The 24,172-nt window shown below is 38.0% G+C and overlaps 1 protein-coding gene across 1 annotated transcript in view; it reads right to left on the minus strand.

The window, feature by feature from the left end:
• The window catches only part of BTLA (B and T lymphocyte associated), a 65,385-nt gene that overhangs the window by 12,397 nt on the left and 28,816 nt on the right, over positions 1-24,172 (minus strand).

A 24,172-nucleotide genomic window follows, 5' to 3' on the forward strand; every position in this document is an offset into this window, starting at 1 on the left:
GTCTTACAAACATTGAGGACTGACGGTTTGGTATGCCGAGCCCTCTATTTTGGGGCTTGCCCTTCTGAAGCTTGTTATTGCAAAGGAGAGGCTAAACTTGCTTATAACTGTGCCTAAGAGTCTCCCCCCGAGTACCTCTTTGTTGCTCAGATGTGGCCCTCTCTCTCTAGTTAAGCCAACTCAGCAGGTGAATTCATTGCCCGCCCCCTTACCTGGGACCTGACTCCCAGGGGTGCAAATCTCCCTGGCAACACAGGATATGACTCCCGGGGAAGAATCTGGACCTGGCATCGTCGGATTGAGAACATCTTCTTGACCAAAAGGGGGATGTGAAATGAAACAAATAAAAGTTTCAGTGGTTGAGAGATTTCAAATGGAGTCAAGAGGTCACTCTGGGGGGGACTCTTAGGCACTATCTAGATAACCCATTTTAGGGTTTAATGTATTGGAATAGTTAGAAGTAAACACCTGGAACTATCAAACTGCAACCCAGTAGCCTTGACTCTTGTAGACGATTGTATAACAATGTAGCTTACAAGCGGTGACAGTGTGATTGTGAAAATCTTGTGGATCACACTCCCTTTATCCAGTGTATGGATGGATGAGTAGAAAAATGGGGACAAAAACTAAATGAAAAAAAGGGTGGCATGGGGGGGATGATTTGGGTATTCTTTTTTTACTTTTATTTTTTATTCTTATTTCTATTCTTTCTGGTGTAAGGAAAATGTTCAAAAATAGATTGGGGTGATGAATGTACAACTATATGATGGTACCATGAACAGTTGATTGCACACCATGGATGACTGTATGGTATGTGAATATATCTCAATAAAAGTGAATTTTTAAGAAAAGTACCTATGGTAAATATGCACTCTCCCACTTTCCATAGCCTGTGATAATGAAACTTCTTTTATGTAAAAGGTTTTAGAACTTTTTTCCCCTAAAACATCATGTCACTGTAAGATTATAATGCTTATTGTCATTAAACCAGTGGAGATTTATCTGAGGTTATGGAGAAAATGAGTGACAGGATGTGCTTTATCTATGTAAGAGGGAAGGACAATCATCTTTAATATATGTAGATAAATATCAGTGGAACAAGATCATAGTTGTATTGGGTAAATTTTCTCTCTAAATAATAAAGTTCCCAGGTAACTGACTTTGAATATCAATTAAAGGAAATTTCCATTTCACATTATTCTCTTGGTTGTTGTCTGGATTAAGCAGAATACAAACACTAATGGAAGAAACGGAAAAGTTCGAGATCGGATAGTTCAGGGTCATCATGAGACTGTTTTCTCCAAGGCAACTTGTAATAATTAGCTTTGCTTATAATCACCAGAGCTAATCAAATTTGCCTAATATTTGACAATTCAAATGAGAGATCTAGGTTTGTGGCATTTATGGTCACAGATTGAAGTCAATTTTGTAAGTCCTTCCCTCAGAGGCTGGTGATTTTCTTCCAACACCAGAATTCAATGGTTTTAGCACATAAAATTAGAAAACAGCTCTCATGCATTCATTGACTCAAATAGACAATGTGCTTTGGTCAGGAAATACAGAGATGACCAAATCTCTGTCCCCGATTTTAAAGAGCTTACAGACAACCATACTATAATTTCCTCACTTCAGCCTGTAGTGTAGGCACTTAAATATTCATGCATTTCAACCACACAGTGTAATTTAGAGCCTCCTTAGAACTTCCGTTACTGATCAAGGAAACATTCTGGGAAATACTTATGCAGCATTTACACAATTCCTTTCTTTTCTTCTGCTCAAGGTGAAGTGCACACTTCCTGTGGCTGCTGTAGCAAGGTTCATTGCCCCTGTATAATGGTCCCAGAGGACAAAATTCATAAACCATAAGCCAAGGAGCTCATAATATTGTCCCAAACCAGAAATAAGCTGTATTAACTTTATCTTGACACAAAAACTTAATGATTCACTATTTTAAAGATTTTTTTCATATAGAAATCTCCATGCTAATTAGATAAAATTTGGAAAAACTTATGTAACATATAATGTGTTTTTTGCTAAGATAATATATATATATGTATGTACACACACATACACACACACACACACACACACACACATAAACTTTCGTCAACATGCCTGGCTCTTGTTGGAGTTACTAAATGAGCCCCCATTGTAGACAAAATTCTGCTTCATAATCTGGCTCAGAAATTTGTTATCTCAGCATTAAGTCAGTCTTGCTTTAAGTTTAAACCTCATATAGCAATCAAGCTTCTCTCTTGGCACTTGTCCCATCATAATCAGGTGTTGTTTGATCAGAATTGGCCAAGGCTTTGTCAGACCTGCATCCATAGTTTGAATTCCTCCTCTGCCCAATCCTGCTTCTGTCCCTTCCTTTCTATGGTGTTGATCCTTAATCTAAGTGTCTGCTTCCAGAGAACCCAACCTGCTACATCTCAATGTCCTGTTTTGTAGAGCAGAGAAAGTAATAGTATCTGTCTGTTATATTGACTAACTGAGGCAATGCATGACAAGTGATCAGTAGGTTGAAACTATACTTATTCCTGAACCAAAGATAGGCTTTTATCTGGGGAAGATAGGTACAAGGAAGGCCTATCGTAAGTGAATAATCAATGATTAGTGGAACCAATTGAAAAAGCTTATTACATAGACTTACAAGTAAGGGTCATAATAAAGCTTTGATTAGCAGAGGAATGGAGCCCGATTTACAGATACCTGAATTCCAAAAGGATTTGCAGGGATGGGTCAGCCATGCAGAGAGGCTTCAGAAGTCAGGGGTAGAAATAATTGGAGACTGAAGGACAGGAGATATATAGAAGTTGCTGGCCAGTGGGGCTGTCCCTCAGGGAAAGGCCTCTAATCCTCAGAAGGACTGGATATGGTCGAGATCAGCATTCAGTTTCAGTGAGACTGGAGAACTGGACGGGCAACTGAGGCAGAGACCACTTACAGAAAACCAGGTACCGAAAAGGACCACAGACCCTGGCACCAGACCCTGAGGCAGGTGAGGAAAGCTGCCTTGACACTGAGCATTCCTCATGGCCCCTTAAAGTGTTCCTTCTTGGGGAGAGGCCTGGTCCCATACTATGAAGTTTGCAGCCTCAGCTGCAAACGTTAGAAGACTCAAGAAGCTTTGGGGTCAAAAATCCTTGCAATAATAACAAATAAATACAGAGCTCACCTGAGAATGCTGTTCACCTCGTATTTCCCAATTGGCAGACTTGATATGCTTTACTTCATCTGTTAAATAGGAATTATAACACCTACCTTGCAAGGTTGCTATGAGGATTCAATAATGGCCATGAAATAGCATTGTGTATTTTAAGTTAACATATAGGAAACCACCTACTACAGTGTTTGGAACAAAACTAGGATCCTGATAAATGTGTTCTCCTTCCTTTCTTCCCACTCAGGCAGAAAATTAGAGAGTTCCTATGTCTTGTTTGTTTGTATCTTTGGAGTACAGTCATAGAGACAGTTGCTTCTCTTATACCCTACACACCTGTGTATATTGTGTTTGCATGTGCTTATAGTTCTAAGCCCTTGTATATGCTTATCTCATTGCTTTCCTCATTAAATCAACTTGTGGATGCATCAGTGCTTTGTAGATTGTTTTATCCTTTACTCCTGTGGATGTGTACATGCTTTGACGTGTCTGTAATTTCAGATGTAAGCAAAACGTGAGGGTCTGAAGCCATGAACTTGTCTTTCTAGGAGGGGTTAGGGGTGGCAGGGAAAAGAAGAGTGGTACACTTCAAAGGATCCCAGTTTCTGCATTATGAAATTCTTCCCAAAGAGCACACTCCTCTCTCCAAAAGAGACAATACCAAAATCTTATCTTATTAGCTTATCCAAAGTCTAGGATATCTGAAGGACACATATCCTCCCCATTAGATTTGTATTAGCTCATCATGGTTCCATGATCTGTGATTTAAAGACAAAATATATGTTCTCAACATTCCCAGGATGGTGTTTAGAAAAAAATCTCACAACTTTTTTTTTAATGGTTGAGTGGCTTTATTTGCAATAAAATATGAGTCCCATTGTTAGAACAACTGGGCTCCCAAAATGAAGAAGGATAGTATTCATGGTTCAAATTACTAATCAGATTAATAATTAATCAGATTAATAATTATTAATCCATTCTGATCAGATATTTTTTGGTCAGTTTTGATAAAAATAACAAGTTTCTGCATATCTTTTCTGGGCCAGCATGCATTAATGCTCCATATTAGACAAGAGGCTATTTTAAGCTAAGAATAAAAATGTTAATATAATGTATTTTTGAGAAATTCCAATTTTTAGGAAAAAGATACCCCCTCCCCTTCCCAAACACACACAAATTCCTATTCAGAAAAGAGCACAAGGGAAACTTAGGAAGCTACTGGTCAGTAATGAGGGTGTCGGCTCCAGTAGTGGACAAAATTCCTTAGTTAGCCCATCCAACAGTCCCAGCCTTTGCCCCTGGAAGGCTCTTCCTGGGTTTTGATGATCAAGTTATTGGAAAGTGAGTTGAGGTAGAGGTTAGCATGCAAGAAGTTTATTAGGGAGTGTTCTAGGGATCATTGAGTTTGAGGGAGGAGAAGGGAGAAAAATTGAGCTGAGGGAGACTTCAGGCTCGGTGTGGCCTCATCAGAGGGCTTAGCCCGCCATGGGGAACTCTGAAGCTGGGATAGCTCTTTAGAGTTGTTTTCAGTTGGGTTAAGGAGGCCAGGAATTTATGTGCCTTCATGGACCCGTAATTTGAAGAAGGTTGTCTCCAGGAAAAGGGTGTATCCTTGGGTGAGGTACTTATCTTCAGCAGTGGGACATTCCAGACTCAACTGACAACTGAGAGCTCTCAGCTAGCACCACTTCCAGCAGCTGGGGGAAAACAATCTTCTGTCTTGAGTGGAATTTGGATACTGCATCTTGTCTTTTTGCCAGGTCTGCTATGAAAAATATCACATACTTGTTGACTTCAACAACCGCCATTTATTGTCTCATGGTTTTGGAGACTAGAAGTCTAAAATCAGGATCTTGACAGTCCATGCTTCCTCCTGTAGTGTTCTCATGGTATCTTACCATCACTCCTTGGTGTTCTCTGTTTTCCGTCTCTGCCTCTGTCACTTGGTGATCTGCCTCATTCTCTGGCTTCTGGTTTCTGGCTTGTACTGACTTCCGTGTCCAATTTTCTTAGCTTGTAAGGACTTCCGTCATATGGATTAAGGGCTCTCCTGATTCAATTTGGCCTCATCTAAATAGAATCTTTGAAGATCCTATTCACAACTTAGTCCACACCTTGACTAATAAAACACCTTCAAAGATCCTATTTACAAAAGAGTTCAGACCCACAGGTATGTGGATTAAGATTTGAACATGTCTTTTGTAGGGTACTCAATTCAATCCCCAACAGCACTGGTTACACCTGTTCTTTTTCCTCTGTGACCACAGCTGAGGTGGGTAAGGGAGGGAATGCCTCAGGGGATGTGCAGCTTTATCATTCTACTTCCTGTTTGTGCAAGTTGAGTTCATGTACAGTTTTGTTGTTTACCAGTCACAGGCTATTATAAGTCAGACTTGGGGTTCATCATCATTGTCATTTAGTTCTCTCAAAAAACCTGGTAGGATTTCTGCCTATTACCTTTCAGTTAGTTTCACATACAAATAACCACAGATGAAGAATATGTATAGTCATGGATTTTTAAGCCAGAAGGGACTCCCTTACTGGCCACTATGTTGTACCCATCTGTGCTGGTTTGGATTTATTTTGTCCCCTAAAACTCCATGTTCTTTGATACAATCTTGTGGGGGCAGACGTATTAGTGTCGATTAGGTTGGAACCTATTGGTTCAGTGTTTCCATGGAGATGTGACTCAATCAACTGTGAGTGAGAACTTTCATTGGATTATTTCTATGGAGTTGTTTCCCCACCCATTCAGGGTGGGTTTTTATGGGATCACTGGAGTATTTTTAAAAAAAGCCACACAGGCCTAGATACAGAGCAACTGAGAGTGAAATTTTGGAGAAGCTGAAGCTGAGAGACACATTTTGAAGATGGCTGTTGGAAGCTAACACTGACATTTTGGAGAAAGCCGTTTTGAAACCAGAACTCTTGGGCAGATGCCAGCCATGTGCCTTCCCAGCTAACGGGTTTTCGGACGCCACTGGACATTCTTCAGTGAAGGTACCCTGTTGTTAATGCCTTACCTTGGACACTTTATGGCCTTAAGACTGTAACTGTGTAACCAAATAAACCCACTTTATAAAAACCAATCCATTTATGGTATTTTTTATAAGGCAGCATTAGCAAACCGGAACACCGTCCTCCAGCTCTCATTTTATATGATGTCTATTTTGAGACTATTTGAAATAGGATTAGGCAGGAACACAATTCTTATCATGATCTCTAATGGTGAGCTACCTCCCATAGCCTGGAAAAGGACTTTTAAAGAAGTTTTTTGAGAAAATACTGGGATTAAGGCCTTATATCTTTTCCCATGGCTGCAGTTTTACAGTCATCTCTGTTAAATTAAGGAAGCAGTTGAATATTTTTTAACCCTGCAAGGTTCCAATTACTGAGGGCTCAGTCTACTTAGATTACAGCCCACAGGCCCATGTCCTCTCTTAGTCAAGTGCTATTTCCTTCCTCCTCTAGTTTGAGTTGATCTGTATCCTGTAAACTTTGCTGAAAGCAACATGAAGCAGCTCACAGGAAGAGTGGAGACACAAAATGGTGGAGTAGGAAATGTTACAGATCACTCCCTCCATTAGAAAAATGAATGAGCTGAAAAAAGAGATGGGCATTAACTAGGTGATAACCCTGGAACCAGACTGGACATTTAGAACAACTATATGAGTGCTGGAAGAAGTGAGAGGCTGATGAGATCCCAGTTTTGTAAATGAAAGTACAAACCATTGACCAGCCCCTATTCCTCAGTCCTGTGGCAATGAGACCTGGATTCCAGAAGTGACCAGCTTGGGCCAGAGCAGGCAGAGGAAATCTCATCTTTCAAATATAGGCATTGATGGCTGAGGTTGATCTGGGGATACCCAAGGGACCAACTCAGACACTAGACTTGGTTTAGGTCCTCTGGGCAGCAGCAGCTTCAGCTTTCCTACCAGCATCTGCTGGAATATAAAGAGCCAGTGCACTTTCTTAGGCTGTTTTGGTTTTCTTCTGTGCCAGGGCATTTTCTAGTCTAATGGATTCATGAAGGCCCAGCACAGATGCTAGCCTAAGTTTCAGCCCTCTCAGCAGCAACTTCTGGTGCTGACTCTAGCTGTTTCCTTCTCTTGGCAGCAGGGACTTCTGCTAGGATGTAGAAAGCCAGTGTACTTTTTTTTTCTTTTTTAATGGTTGGCTGGCTTTGTTTCTTCACTTTTTTTTTTTTTTTTTTTTTTTTTTTTTAGTCTGTCAGATCCCCAAGGGACAAGCATGGGTGTTTCCCTAGGTTTTGACCTCAACAGCAGGAGCCTCTGGCTTCTCATAGCATATAACATATAATGAGACTTGTAGAGGGAATGCACCTTGTGTGTATGTGGGGGGGGGGGGTGTTTGTTTTTTAGGTTTTTAACTATTTTCCCTTTTTAAAATCTGTTCTCTTTTGTTTTCCTTTTTCTTTCAATTTTTATCTTGTTCTTGATTTGGCAGATTGAAGAGTGGAAAAAGTAGATTTCCAGAGTGACCACAGTATAAAACTCAGAATGTCCAGTTCTCAAAAAATATATAAAACATACAAGGACACAGGAAGTATGGTTCAGTCACAGGAAAAAAAATGATTCAACAAAAAATATTCTGGATGAATCTCAGTCTCTGGAATTATTAACCAAAGGTAATGGATCAGTTTCTTTAAATAGGATCAATGAACTAAAGGAAAATATAGTCAAAGAACTAAAGGAAATCAGGGAAATGACATTTGAACAAAGATGAGAGCTTCAATAATGAAATAGAAATTATAAAGAAGAACCAAATGGAAATCCTGCAGCTGAAAAGTAAAATAACTGAAATGAAAAATCCAATAGAGTAGTTCAGCAGCAGATTGGAGAAGACAGAAGAAATGATCAACACACTTAAAGATAAGACAACTGAAATTGTCCAGTCTGAGGAACAGAAAGAAAAGCTAATGAAAAAAATTAACAAATCCTGAGAAGCCTGGGGGACACAATCAAGCAAAGCTACATACACATCACAGGAGTCCAAGAAGGCAAAGAAAGAGATGAAAGGACAAAAAAATATTTGAAGAAATAGTGGCTGGAAACTTCCCAAATCTGATAAAAGATATGAAGATACAAATCTAAGATTCTCAACAAATGCAAAGCAGGATGAACCCAAAGAGAGTTATACTGACTCGCAAAGCAGGATGAACCCAAAGAGAGTTATACTGACTCTTTATAATCAAGGTGTTAAATTCCAAGGATAATGACTGAATTTTAAAAACAACAAGAAAAAAACAATGTACCACATATAAAGGATCCTTAGTAAGATAAATATCTGATATCTCAACAGAAACCGTAGGAATAGAAAGCAGCAGGAGGACATATTTAAAGGCCTGAAAGAAAGAAAAACTGCTATACAAGAATAACATACCTGACAAAGCTGCCCTTCAGAAATAAGGGAGAAATCAAAACACTCCTGGACAAATAAAAGCTGAGGGAGTTCATAACCACTATACCTGCCTTACAGAAAATGCTAAAAGAGTCTTTTATGTTGAAGGAACACTAGACAGTAACTAGAGGCTGTGTGAAAAAATAAATACCTCTGCTGTGAGTAAAAGTATGGGTAAATATAAATGTCAGTATTATTGAAATTTTATTTGTAATGATGTTTTTGGCTTCTTATATGGCTTAAAACTCAAATCCATAAAAAAAAACAAAACAAGAATAAACCTTTGTTACTGGCTCACAAAACATGATGTAATTTGCAAAAAGTAAAACATAAAAGGGAGATATGGAAAGATACAGGAACAGAGAATGTTTAGGTTATTGCAGTCAAATTGGCATCAACACAAACTAAATTGTAATCAATTTAGGATGTTAACTGGAATCTGCATGGTAATCATAAAAAGATATCCAAAAAATCTGCAGAAAAGGAAATGAAAAGTGATTCAAAATGGCTCATTATTAAAGATCATCTAAACAAAAAGGAAGAGGGTAATGGAGGAAAGAAATGATCAAAAAAGCATAATACAAAAAACAATTAGCAAAGGACAGAAGTAAGTTGCGCCTCGTCAGTAGTTTCCTTAAACATAAATGGCTCAAACTCTCCAATATAAAGGCAGAGATTGGCAGAATGGATAAAGGAACATGATCCAATGTATGCTGTTTATAAGACACCACCTTAGATCCAAAGATAGAAACAAGTGAAAGTGAAAGAATGGAAAAACATATTTCATGCAAATAGTAACAAAAAGAGAGCTAGGTGACTATATTCATATCAGATAAAATAGACTTTAAGTAAAAAACTCTTTCAAGAGACAAAAAAGACATTATATATCATGTAAAGGGTCAATTCTTCAAGACAGTTTAACAATTATAAATAAATATGTACCAAAGAACAGGGCCTCCAAATATTGAAACAAACATTGACAGTAATGAAGTGAGAAATAAAAGTTCTTCAACAATAGTTGAAGATTTCAATACACCACTTTCAATACTGGAAAGAACATCTTGACAGAATATCAACAAAGAAATAAAGGACCTGAGCAAACTATAAACCTACTACATCTAACAGACATATGTAGAACACTTCAGCCAACAACAGCAGAATACACATTATTTTAAGTACGTGTGGATTATTCTCCAGTTTCAGTGGCTAAAAGATTTCAAATGGAGTTGAGAAGTCATTCTGGAAGCTATTCTTATAGTCACAAAACAAGTCTTAATAAATTTAAAAATATTGAAATTGCACAATATAACTTCTCTGACCAAAATGGAATGAAAGTAGAAATCAGCAACAAAAGGAAAACTGGAAATTTTACAAATAAGTAAAAATTAAACAGCATACTTTTTAAAAAACAACAGGTTAAAGAAAAAAATTACAAAGGAAATATTTAGAGATGAATGAAAATGAAGATGCAACATACCAAAACTTATGGGATGCAGCAAAGTCAGTGCTCAGAGAGAAATTTATAATTTAGAATGTCTATGCTAAAAATGAAGAAAGATCTCAAATTATTAACCTAACTTCACATCTTCAGGAACTAGAAAAAGAGAAGAAAAGTAAACCCAGGATTAGCAGAAAGAAGGAAATAATTAAGATTGAGTTAAGTTAAATGAAACAAAGAAGAGCAAAACAATTGAGAAAACAAACAAAACACAAAGTTGGTGCTTTAAAAAAAATCAGTAAAATTGGCACACTCTTAGCTAGACTGACAAAAACAGAGAAAAGATGCAAATAACTAAACTAATGAAAATGGTGCTATCACTTGATATTACGGAAATAAAAATAATCATAAGAGCATACTGTGAAAAATTGTACTCCAACAAATAAGATAATCTAAATGAAATGGAAAAATTTCTAGAAATATACAAATTACCAAAATTGACTCAAGAAAAAATAGAAAACCTCAACAAACCTGTAACAAGTACAGCAATCAGGTCAATAATCAAAACCTTCCACCAAAGAAAAGTCCAGGACAAGATGTCTTCCCTGGTGAATTCTACCAAACATTTAGAGAAGAATTAATGCTAATCTTTTTTAAACTCTTCCAAAGAATTCAAAAGGAGGAAACACTTTCTAATGCAACCTTTGAGGCCAGCATTTCCCTGATACCAAAGACTGTTAAAGATATCAGAAGAAAATAAAATGACAGGCCAATATTTCTTATGAATATAGAGACAACATTTCTTAACAAAAAAAAAAAAATGACAGGCCAATATTTCTTGTGAATATAGAGGCAAAATTTCTTAACAAAACACTATCAAACCAAATCCATCAACATATTAAAAAGGTTATACACCATGACCAGGTATGATTTATTCTAGGAATGCAGTTTGGTTCAACATAAGAAAGCAACCAATGCCATACGTTACATAAGTAGAATGAGGGGGAAAGTTCCACATGATTATATCAATAGACGCAAAAAATTGCATTTGACAAAACCTAGCAGAACTTCTTGATAAAAAACACTCTGAAAAATAAAAAATAGAAGGGAACTTTCTCAACGTGATAAAGGTCATTTGTAAAAAGCCCACAACTAACATCATGTTCAGTGGTGAAAGACTTAAAGCTTTCTCCCTAAGATAAAGAAAAAGACAAGGATGCTCACTTTCACCACTGCTTTTCAATATTATACTAGAAGTTCTAGTCTGAGCAATTAGGGAAGAGAAAGAAATAAAAGTCATCCAAATTGGAAAGGAAGAAGTCAAACTGTCTCTATTAGCCAATGACATGATCTTATACATAGAAAATCCAAAGGAATTCACAAGAATAATTTTAGAGCTAATAAAAGAGTTCAGCAAAGTGCCAAGGTACAAGATCAACACTCAAAAATTCATTGTGTTCCTATTTACCAAGGAACAGCCCAAAGAGGAAATTAAGATAATGATTCCAGTTATAACAGCATCTAAAAGAATCAAGTATCTGTGAATATATTTAAGCAAGGACATAAAAGACTTGTACACTGAAAACTACAAAATACTGCAGAAGGAAATCAAAGAAGACCTAAATAAATAGTAAGACATCCTATGAACCTGGATTGGAACAGTTACTATTAAAATGTCAATATTACCCAAAATGATCAACAAATTCAATGCAATGCCTATAAAAATTCCAGCAGTTCAGATATGGCCTCTCTCTCTAAGCCAAGCTGGCAGGTGACTTGCTGTACTCCCCCATACATGGGACATGACTCCTAGGGGTGTAAATCTCCCTTGCAATGTGGGACATGACTCCCAGGAATGAGTCTGGACCCGGCATCATGGGATTGAGAAAGACTTATTGACCTAAAGCGGGAAGAGAAATTAAACAAAGTAATGTTTCAGTGGCTGAGAGATTTCAAATGGAGTTGAGAGGTCATTCTGGAGGCTATTCTCATGCATTGTATAGATATGCCTTTTTAGATTTTAGAGTCTTAGAATAGCAAGAAGGAAATACCTGAAACTGTTGAACTGCAATCCAGTAGCCTTGATTCTTGAAGATGATTGCATAACTATATAGTTATATGGTGTGACAGTGTGATTGTGAAAACCCTGTGGCTCACACTTCCTTTATCCAGTGTATGGACAGAGGAGTAGAAAAATGGGGACAAAAAAGTAAATGAATAATAGGGGGCATTGGAGGGATGGGATGTTTTGGGTGTTCTTTTTAACTTTTACTTTTATTCTTATTTTTATTACTTTTTTGGAGTAATGAACATGTTCAAAAATTTATTGTAGTAATGAATGCATGACTATATGATGATACTGTGAACAACTGATTGTGCATTTTGGATGATTGTATGGCATATGACTATAGCTCAATAAAATTGCAAGAAAAAAATTCCAGCAACTGTTTTTGCAGAAATGGAAAAAGTGATCCTCAAATTCATATGGAAATACAAGGCCTCAAATAGTCAAAACAATTTTGAAAAAGAAGAACAAAGTTGGAGGATTCACACTTCCCTATTTCAAATTGTACTAAAAGCTACAATAATCAAAACAATGTGGTACTGGCATAAAGACAGAAATAGAGTATTGGAACAGAATTGAAAGTCCAGAAATAGACATAGATCCAGAAAGTCCACACATAGTTCCAGAAAGCCCACCCATTTATGGTCCACACATCTAAGTCCAATTGATTTTCAACAGGGTGCTAAGTACACGCAAAGGGGGAAAGAACAGTCTCTTCAACAAACAGTGTTGGGAAAACTGAATATCCAAATGCTACTTCACACTATATACAAAAATCAACTCAACATGGTTCAAGAACTTAAATACAAGGGCTGAAACTGTAAAACTATTAGAAGATAACACAAGTTTGATCTTCATGACCTGAGATTTGACAATGGATTCTTAGATATGACACCAAAAGCACAAGCAGGAAAAAAAAAAAAAAAAAAAGATAAATTTGACTTCATCAAAATTAAAAACCTTTATCCATTAAAGGAAACTATTAAGAAAATGAAGAGACAACCTACAAAATGGGAGAAAATAGTTGCAAACCATAATTAGATAAGGGCTTAATATCATATATATATATATATATATATATATATATATATATATATATATATGATAGATGGAATGTTTACAATGCAGAACAAAAAGGCAAATAACGCAATTAAAAATTGTCAAGGAACTTAAATAGACATTTCTCCAAAGAAAATATACAAATGATCAATAAGGATATGAAAAGATGCTCAACATGCCCTAGGGAAATCCAAATCAAAACAATGAGATATTTATTCACACCCACAAGGATGGATATTATTTTATAAAATGGAAATTAAGTGTTGGAAAGGATATGGAAAAATTGGAACTCTACTGCACTATTGGGTAGGAATGTAAAATGGTGCAGTCACTGTGGAAAGCAATATGGCAGCCCCTCAAAAATTTAAATATAAATTTACAATATGACCCAGCAATTCCACTTCCAAGAATATGCTCTAAGAAAGTAAAAACAGGGTCTCAAGTAGATACTTGTATGCCAATGTTTACAGCAGCATTATTGACAAGAGTCAGAAGGGAGAAACAATCCAAGTGTCCACCAAAAATGAATGGATAAACAAAATGTGGTACATACACACAATGGAATATTATTTGGCCATAAGAATGAAATTATGAGACATGTCGCAGCATGGAAAAACCTTGAAAAAATTACATTCAGTGAAATAAATAAGGCACATAAGTACAAATACTGTATAATATCACTTATAAGAGATGACTGGAAATAGCAAATTCACAAAGATACAAAGGATATTAGAGGTTACTGGAGAATGGTGGCAGAGGGTAAGGGGGAATGTCTGGAAAAATAAAAAAAGAAAAGAAAACACCACATGATCCTATGTTGACTGAATGACTTTATAATAAAGCCATGGTATATGTGTTTCTTAAAAAAGAAAGAAAAAAGCAGCTCACACACACTAACATTTTGAACTTTTCCTAAACTTTTGGCTAATCTTAGAGGATTGTTAGCTCGGGTTCTGCTTCCAGAGAACAAAAGGTGATCTCATTTGACCAGATGGTTTTGTCACCACAAAACAAGGGTCACCAGCTTTGCAGCCTGCATAATCTGACCTCTTAGTATCTTTCTCCCTACTGCCTTCATGAAACCAAATTCACAATTTAGGTTCTTATGCTCTCTGCAAACAGTTTGGTAAAAATTACTGTATTTCAGACAACAGAATTCTCTCTAGCTAGTTTATTCATAAAAGAGTTCATTTCAAATTTCTTGAAGCACTAAGGAAACTTAGGTGTTATGAAGTCAGAGTAATGCAGCCAAAACAAATATCAAAACACACAGCAGGATTATTTTAGTTAAAAAAAAAAAAAAAAAGTCTTACTCCTGCCTCTGTGCACGATGCCTGTGAAGCCAGAGACTAGCCACCTGAACCTTTACCAAAATTGTTCTAGAAAGAAAAACTGTCTTCATGACGGTGCTTCTCAGAAAGTTCCCTGGCTGCTGCCTAATGATGTTCATTTCCATATTCCAGGCTTGTCTTTGGAAGCTGTCACATGCAGATCCCTAACTGCGGATGAGTCTGGGGAATGTGATGTTTAGTTTTGCTGCCTCCAGAATACCAGTGTGCAGGATAAAAAGGAGTTGGAGTTATGTATAGGAGTGGTTCTTAACTAGGAGCAGTTTTGCCCCTCAGGGACATTTGACAGTATCTAGAGACACTTTCGGTTGTCACCAATAGTGTGGGAGTGCTACTAGCATCTAGTGGGGAGAGTGAGGTCAAGGATGCTGCTATTGCATAGGGCAGCCCCCTACAATAAGAATTATCTGGCCCCAAATGTCAAATGGTGCCATGTTGAGAAACTCTGATGTAGACTGAGCCAATCTTCGGTATCTGCCTCAAATTTCCTTCTCATATTGATAGTCCCTAGTGGCAGTGGGAGGTCCTAAGTTTCACTTCTGAAATTCACAAAGCAGAGGTCTGCACCCCACACAGTCTTACTCTAAGTACTGAAGAATCACACCAAAAGAAAAAAAAAAAAAAAACACGCACACTCAAAGCTCTATAACATGTTTTGTGTCCACCTGAGCTTCAGGCTTTCACCCCACTTCCCAAGGCCCCTAAATCACTACATCTTGGAACTGATCATCAAAATTTATGATAAACATAAAACTCTCTTCACCTTCAATCTGAACATGAAGAAATGGAGCAAGTACCCTCATCAGTGTCTCACCAAAACCACTGGAAGTTCTGCTTTAGATTGGGTTACCCTATAAGCAAACCCCAGTTCAAGGATTCAAATTCAAGTAGTTTATTTGGGAGGTGTTTCCAGTAGTAGGGGAGGGAGAAAGTGTGATAGGTAATGGATGGAAGATGACAAACAGTCTTTTATCTAGCAGGTTACCCCTGTGGATGATGTATTAAAGCCTCCACACCCACATTTCCTCCATATTTCAAGACAGCAGTGTAGCATCTTCAAATCTCTCTGACTCTGATCTTCTTCCATTTAAAAGGACTGTTGTGATAGCCTTGGGCCCACCCAGATAATCCAGAATAATCTTCCATGTCAAGATCATTAACTTAATTACAATAGCAGACTATCTTTTGCCTTGTAAGGTACCATATCTGTAGGTTTGGGGGCTTAGGTCATGGGCATCTTTGGGAGACCATGATTCCTCCTACTGCACATATCTACTCTCATCAGTCATTAGTTGAGGGCTGCTCCCAACAGGGGCATTAGCCAGTTCCAGCCTCTTTCCCCCTGGCAAGCCAGGCAGACTCTGGTAGCCAGAGAAAGACTAGGCAAAGAAATGCAGTTGTCTGCAATTGGAAGTTCGGTGGTTAACTCTGAAGTGGTAGTGGCCAGGGATAAAGGTGGAGCTCAGATAGTGTCTGTTGCAATTCTTCTTGGATATAAGTCAATTCTGGGAAAGCACAGACAATCTTTTGTTTTTTATTTTTATTTGATTTCTTCAGAAGGAAGGAAGGCAGGGAGGGACAGAGAATTAAATCAAAGACCTATTCAGAGATATACTTAGCCAAAGAGAAAAGTAACTCTGAAGAATCAAAGGAAATTTCTCTTTTTGAAAGAGATTTATTAAAAGAAGCAGAATAAAATTTGGAAAACTTTATGTTCTTAACATGATTCAAGAGTTCATTTTTAATTCTGGGAAGATGATGTGGCATTAGCAAGGTTCATGAATCTCTCCAAGTCCCCACATCAAAATAGACAGGGCAACTATAAAGCAAATCCAAAACCTCATATACAATGTTTACCATGAAATAAAAAACAAAGGTCACAAATTACCCTCACAGACCCCAAAATACAGGCAGATGAGGACAAAGTGCTAACAGGCATAAATTTGCATAGTATCAGCATTTGTGAGGGAGGAAGCAGAGAAAAGCAATGGGCATCTGCCATACCTGAGAACAGGAGAACCCTACAGAGCCAACAAGACTCTCCAGAGAGCATGGCAGGTGGATGTGAGAACAGCTGCTGAACCTGGGAGAGGCTGTGCCCACTCCATTAGCAGGTGATCCCAAGGAGTCTGCTGTAAGGAAAGAAGCGACTGGAGAAGTCTAGTGTCTATGGACTTTTAAAATTGAGCCACCATTGCTCCCTTTAGGACAGGGCCCTACACTGAGTAGAAACTGCTAGGAGTGGCATCAAAACAGAACAGGAAAGAGTTCATATAAATGTGGGGGTAGAAAACAGCTCAAAAGCAAATTACCATATATTTGAATACTATTTTTTTTTAAATGAGATATGGAGCTCTCTGAACTATGAAAAGTTACCCTGAATCATTCCTCCTTCTAGAAGATTGGAAAAACTAATTTTACTTTAAATTAAGAACCAAAAAGGATCAAATTCCATTCAAACTTACTATTAAGAAACATAATAAAGAACAGAAGAATTTCCCTACAAACAATGAAATCATGCCAAAAAGACAGTTTCACAGAACAGATAAAAAAGAGCTAAAACACATGTAATAAAATGACATAAGACATGAAAGAACAACACAAATCGGAATCAGAAACGTTCAAAATCAGGTAACAAGTCAGAAAAAATTAGAAATGACATTTTAAAATTATTTCAGAAATGAAGCCTAAACTAAAAGAAACACAAAGGTGAATAAGCACAACAGATAAAACTTCAATTAAAAATAGATGTGGATTTTGGGCAGGGCAAGATGGCGGCATAGAGAGGCGTGGAAGCTAAGTAGTCCCCCTGGAACAACTACAAAAAACCAGAAACAACTAGTAAATAATCCAGAATAACTGCGGGGGGACAAATGAGACCATCCACTCATCATACACCAACCTGAATTGGGAGGAATGCCCGAGAACACAGCATAAAATCTGAGGAAAGGGGTGGGGCCCTTTCCATTCAGAACCAGACCCCAGAGCCTGGGGGAACACGGCCATACCTCCTCACAACAGTCAAGAATTATAGGCTAACAGGCATCACCTGCTGGGCAGAAAAGCACAGTGACCTGAGGCATCAAAGGGTGGACCAATTTTCTGAGATACACCCGCAGGGAAACCAGATACTGAATATTTCTTCCCTCTGGGACCTGAGCCTGTTCTGGTCTGGGAAAACCTGATTTGGATAACCAAGGAAACCATGCCTAGACATCAGAAAATTACAACCTACACTAAGAAAAACAAAGTTATGGCCCAGTCAAAGGAACAAACGTACACTTCAACTGAGATACAGGAATTTAAACTAATGCTAAATCAAATCAAAAAGTTTAGAGAAGATATTGCAAAAGAGATAGAGGCTGTAAAGGAAACACTGGGCATATATACGGCAGGAATCAAAAGTTCAAAAAAACAACTAGTAGAATCTATGGAAATGAAGCGCACAACACAGGAGATGAAAGACACAATGGAAACATACAACAGCAGATCTCAAGAGGCAGAAGAAAACACTCAGGAACTGGAGAACAAAACACCTGAAAGCCTACACGCAAAGGAGCAGATGGAGAAAAGAATGAAAAAATATGAGCAACGTCTCCGGGAACTCAAGGATGAAACAAAGTACAATAATGTATGTATCATTGGTGTCCCAGAAGGAGAAGAGAAGGGAAAGGGGGCAGAAGCAATAATAGAGGAAATAATTAATGAAAATTTCCCATCTCTTATGAAAGACATAAAATTACAGATCCAAGCGCAGCCTACTCCAAACAGAAGAGATCTGAATAGGCCTACGCCAAGACACTTAATAATCAGATTATCAAATGTCAAAGACAAAGAGAGAATCCTGAAAGCAGCAAGAGAAAAGTGATCCATTACATACAAAGGAAGCTCAATAAGACTATGTGTGGATCTCTCAGCAGAAACCATGGAGGCAAGAAGGAAGTGGTGTGATATATTTAAGATACTGAAAGAGAAAAACCGCCAACCAAGAATCCTATATCCAGCAAAGCTGTCCTTCAAATATGAGGGAGGGCTCAAAATATTTTCTTACAAACAGACAATGAGAGACTTTGTGAACAAGACACCTGCCCTGCAGGAAATACTAAAGGGAGCACTACAGGGTGATAGAAGCCAGGAGTGTGTGGTTTGGAACACAATTTTGGGAGATGGTAGCACAACAATGTAAGTACACTGAACAAAGATAACTATGAATATGGATGAGAGAGGAAGGTGGGGAGCATGTGAGACACCACAAGAAAGGAGGAAAGATAAAGACTGGGTCTGTGTAACTTGGTGAAATCTCAAGTATTCAACAATTGTGATAAAATGTACAAATATGTTCTTTTACGAGGGAGAACAAGCAAATGTCAACCTTGCAAGATGTTAAAAATGGGGAGGCATTGGGAGAGGGATGCAATCAACATAAACTAGAGACTGTAACTAATAGATTCATTGTATTATGCTTCCTTTAATGTAACAAAGGTGATATACCAAGGTAAATGCAGATAAGAGGGGGGGATAGGAGAGGCATGTTAGACACTTGACATTGGTGGTATTGTCTGATTCTTTATTCTACTTTGATTTAAGGTTATTTTTCCTTTTGCTACTTCCTAGCTGTCATTTTTTTTTCCTCTTTCTTTTGCCTCTCTACCTTCTTTGACTCTCCCTCCTGCCTTGTGGAAGAAATGTAGATGCCCTTATATAGATAGTGGTGAAGGTGGTGAACACATAAATGTATGACCATGCAGAGAACCATCAATTATTTACTTGGGATGGAATGTATGGTGAGTGAACAAAACCATATTAAAAAAAAGAATGGGTTGATGATAAAACCTCAAGGGCAATATACTGAGTGAAATAAGCCAGACACATAAGGACAATTATGGCAGGGTCTCACTGATAGGAATTAATTATAATATGTAAACTCATAGACATGAAATATACAGTACCAAGATATAGGACGAGGCTTAAGAATGGGGAGCGGTTGCTTAGTATGAGCAGAATGTTCAACTAGGATGAACTTACATGTTTGGAAATGAACAGGGGTGTTGGTAACAAGATGTGAGAATAACTAACAGTGCTGAATGGTGTGTGAATGAGGTGGAAAGGGGAAGCTCAGAGTCATATATGTCACCAGAAGGAAAGTTGGAGGTCAAAAGATGGGAATGTATAAAACTGAATCCTATGGTGGGCAATGTCCATGGTCAACTGTACAAATACTAGAATTTTCTTCCATGAACCAGAACAAATGTATGACAATACAATTAGAAGTTAATAATAGAGGGGCATATAGGGAAGAACTATATACCTATTACAAACTATATACTACAGTTAGTAGTATTTCAACATTTTTTCATAAACAGTAACAAATGTACTATACCAATACTATGAGTCAACAATTGAGGGGGGTTGGTTAGGGATAGGGGAGGATTAGAGTTTCCTTTTCTTTTTTTCTTTTTTCATCTTTCACTTTATTTCTTGTCTGGAGTAATGAAAAGTTTCTAAAAATTGAACAAAAATTAAGTGTGATGGATGCACAGCTGTATGAGGGTACCCAGGGGCAAGTGATTGTACACTTTGGATCTTTGGATAATTGTATGGTATCTGAACAATCTCAATAAAAATGAAAAAAAAAATAGATGTGAAAAGGAGATATTTTTAAATTTTAAAGATATTAATGGATAAAAAGGATTTGAGGGAAAGTAACAAATGTGGAAAGTAGGCAGGGAAAATCCAATATATGGTTAATAGAAATCCCTCAAGAAGAAAACCAAACAAGGGAACAAATACTAAATACAATTCAAAAAAAGTTTCCTAAAATAAAAAGTAATTTTATTCTAAGACTATTATGTGTGTAGTGTTGCATAAAGTAAATGAGTAATTATAGAATATTCTAAATCTATCAGCCCCTTTGTCTTTGAGAACCAGGATTCTCCATGTGAAAGAAAGGAGATTCAGATGTAGGAGATATAGACTCTGTAGGTCCTGAATTTGAATTGGATGTATTAATCTGAATACAGTATGTCACAAACTCATAAAGTATTTTATACTAAAATATGTACATACATTCACTCAGATCTAAGGGATAGATGGACAAAAAGAAAAAAAAAAGAAGAAGAAGGAAAAGAGAGAAGAAAAGAGTGGAAGGAAGGGAAGGAGGAAGGGAGATGTGTACCTGCCCTTTCCACTGAAGAGACCTAGAATCAAGGACCAACTCAGTAGCAGTGAGCATGTGTAGTGCTCTGATTGTGGTTCTGACATACCATCTCCCACTTCAAAACCAAACCAAAACAAACAAGCAAAGATGACACCAATCAAAAAATAAAAATAAACAGTCTTTCTTGGAGAAATAGCTGATTCAGAGTCTGTGGTAAAAAATGTACAAAATAACCTAGAACATCTTTTCACATGGAGGCAAGGAAGCTATGTGTATTAGTTTCCTGGCTGCTAAAACAAAGACCGTGCAATGGATTGGCTTAACAACAGGAATGTATTGGCTCACAGTTTCATAGGCTAGAAGGCTTGCTTCCTCCCGGAGTCAGTATCTGGCTGGCTGACAATCTTTGGAGTTCCTTGGCTTTTCCATCATGTGGCAATGCACATGGCAGCATCTTCTTTGCTTATAAACACGTCTGCCATATTGGATTAATGTCCACTCTCACGCAGATGCTAACTAATAGCATCTTCAAAGGTACTATTTAAAATGGGTTCAAATTCACAGGATCAGAGTCTGGGACTGAGCATGCCTTTTTGGGTGGGAGGGGACATGATTCAATCCCCAATACCATGAAGTATTGCTAGGACTGTGTCAAAAGGATTCAGACCCAACTTGAAGAGGCTCCAATCGGCCAAAGATGGGACAATGTATCAAAATGGAAAATTGCAATTAAAACCTATCCAATGTAGGGGGAGAAGTAATTAGGGAGAAAATAGAAAGCAGGATGCCTGTTCTAGCAGGGTCAGGACATAGGACTTAATTCTAGTTTGAGTTTGTCTCCTACATTGTATTGGGCACAGTGATTACTGAATTATGACTGTTCGCAACGTGAAACGATACCAGGTCTATAGAGTACCCAAGAAAGAGCAAACCAGCCATGGGTCTGCTAGAGTGTTTATCCAGAGGCAAGGGAAGATTACAGCTACTGAGAAAAGTCTGAAGGAATGGTGCAAGATAAAAATAAAATTGTGTTTCAATTACAATTCATGTGTCATGTTTATTCAGCATGCCAGTTATATGCATAAGGTATGATGGACCCTGTTTCTCATGGGACTGATAATCTAAGAAAGATTATCCATATATACAAACAACTATAATGCAAAATAATAGGAAATAAGTGCCATAATGGAGGCACAATCAAAATTCTGTACTTCAGGAAATAGAAATATCATCTCTGACAAACGGCAGAAAGAAGAGCAAGGTATAAGTTAGTCTTTAAAGGATGAGTGAGATTTAATGGAAAAAAATGAGGGGAAGGCATGCTAGACTGAGGAAGTAATGAACAAAAATGCAACATAGGAAAGTCTATGGAATATTTTCAAAAATAGTAGGAACTTCAATTTGTCTGGAGCAGAAGATATGTAAAGGTATGTAAAGACTGAAATTGGACAGGTTCTTTATCATCAGAGCAAATTTATCCTCTAATAGGGGGTCATTAGAGGTTTTTAAATGAGATAAAGTCCTACCAACTAAAATAGCGTTTTAGAATGCAGGAAGGATATATTAATGTGGAAGTAGAGACTAGTGAGGATATCACTGCAATCTTCCAGGTGTGAAATATTAAGGAACTCTACTACTATGATGGCAATGAGGAGGGAAAGGAAGAGGCAGATGCCAGAAACATTTTTAAGAAAAAATAAAAAGGAACTCTTGAATGGTTATACGAGGAGTAGAGGAACTGGGAAGAGGTTAGGATGACTGAGGATTTGAGTCTTGCTGATTGGAAGGAGCTATGCTCACAGGGGAGAGAATTTGGTGCTTTATAAATGTGAAGTAATATTAATGAGGAGGAGCAGAACAATCAAAATGAGAGACTGGAATCAGAGAGTGACTGGGCAGGAAATTGTTTTGTGAGACCTGTCTATAAATGTGACACTGTGAGACTAAATGAGAACTTGAAGGAGTAGAGAAAGAAAAGGGAATTGATGACAGGCCCTTGGGAAAGACTGACATTTGGTGGGGCAGGAAGGGTGAATGGTAAGGAGGACAGAGACTTAGTTCTGTTCTCTTACATATGCCAGAGACTCCAGGGCGTAGGCTGCTTCACAGTGATAAATTAAATAAATGTAATCCTTCAGCCAAGTACTATCTGAAGGATGGCACACAGTTACTTTGAAACCTATCTGTGGTGCAGGACCAGTTTTATTCTTTCCAATTTTTTTTGTCACTCAATAAAAATTAATTACTAGAGAAATGATCAAGTTCTTGGAAGTTGTGGCAATATCAAATTTTCTGAGAGCTCACTTTCAATTTCTGAACTTTCATGGTTATAAATGCATAGTAAATACCAACACACTTTAAATAGTGCTGAGAAGGACTGATACCAAAACAGGGTAATATTCCTGGCTCTGTCATTAACTCACTGTGTGACTGGAGGAAAGCCTTTAACCTCTCTGGAATTATGTTCCCTGCTCTGTAAACAAAGGGAATTAAATTTTCCCTGTAATTCTATATTGGATGTTATTTAATTGTTAGTTGTCCATGAAAGGGCCAGGGCTCAATTATCATTCTGCCCATACTCACTTTCTTGCCTAGGTGAGAAGAATTTTCTTCCATTCGTAAATTTTTCTTCTCATAACACTCTGAAATGCACTGCTGTGGCTCGAGGCTGGAAGGTCAGTTGGGGATAAGCAGACCTTCAAAGAGTTGTGCAAAACTATTTTGAGCTAATCTCTGCCTCTAATCAAAAAGGGCAGGAAATCAAAAACAAAAACAGTAACCCTGAATTGCATTCCTCCCAGAATACATAACAGGATCCATGACTCACTTGCTCAGGATTCCTAGTCATCAGCACCTTGTATAGATGTGTGTGTGGGGTGTGTGTATGTGTGTGTGTGTGTGTGAGCATGTCTCCTTCTCACTAGCTTCCTGAGTGCAAGGCACTGGCCATCTGGGAAGATGTGGTGGGCAGTACCTGTGATTCAAATCACAGAAGATATATGTGTTCTTCCTAAGGAAAAAAAAAGAGAAAATCTATTTATAAAGGAAAGAGAACTTCTGGGAAAGACAGCAGAGTAGGGAGCTGCAGGACACACTTCTTCTCCAAAAGCAGCTAGTGGATAGGCAGAAACTCTCTGCAACAATGCTTTTGGGGCTCCAGAGGCCAGGGCAGCACTGTACAGCATCCATGAAAGAGTGGCATGGGGAGAATGAGACGCTGCGGCTGAAGAACTGTGAGTGAATCATGCCGTGGCAGTGGCCTGCACCCATCCCCCACCCTTGAGGCAAGCAGTCTCAGTATGGTCAGTGGCTGGCTGCTGCAAAGGGAGTAGGACATGGGGATCTTGCTCCACAAGAACATGGAGTGGGGGGCAAGGCCAAGTGTTGAGGGAGGCTTCTGAATTGTGGGTATGGAACGCTGGTCCTGGCTCTGAATCATGGTTCTAGCCTGACCTGGACAGGGGTCCCCATGGACATTGTTTCAACAAAGCTCCTGCCAGGGGGTGAGCCTGTGGAAGTT

This window comes from Choloepus didactylus, chromosome 1 (genome assembly GCF_015220235.1).
Source record: "Choloepus didactylus isolate mChoDid1 chromosome 1, mChoDid1.pri, whole genome shotgun sequence".
Classification (NCBI taxonomy): domain Eukaryota; kingdom Metazoa; phylum Chordata; class Mammalia; order Pilosa; family Megalonychidae; genus Choloepus; species Choloepus didactylus.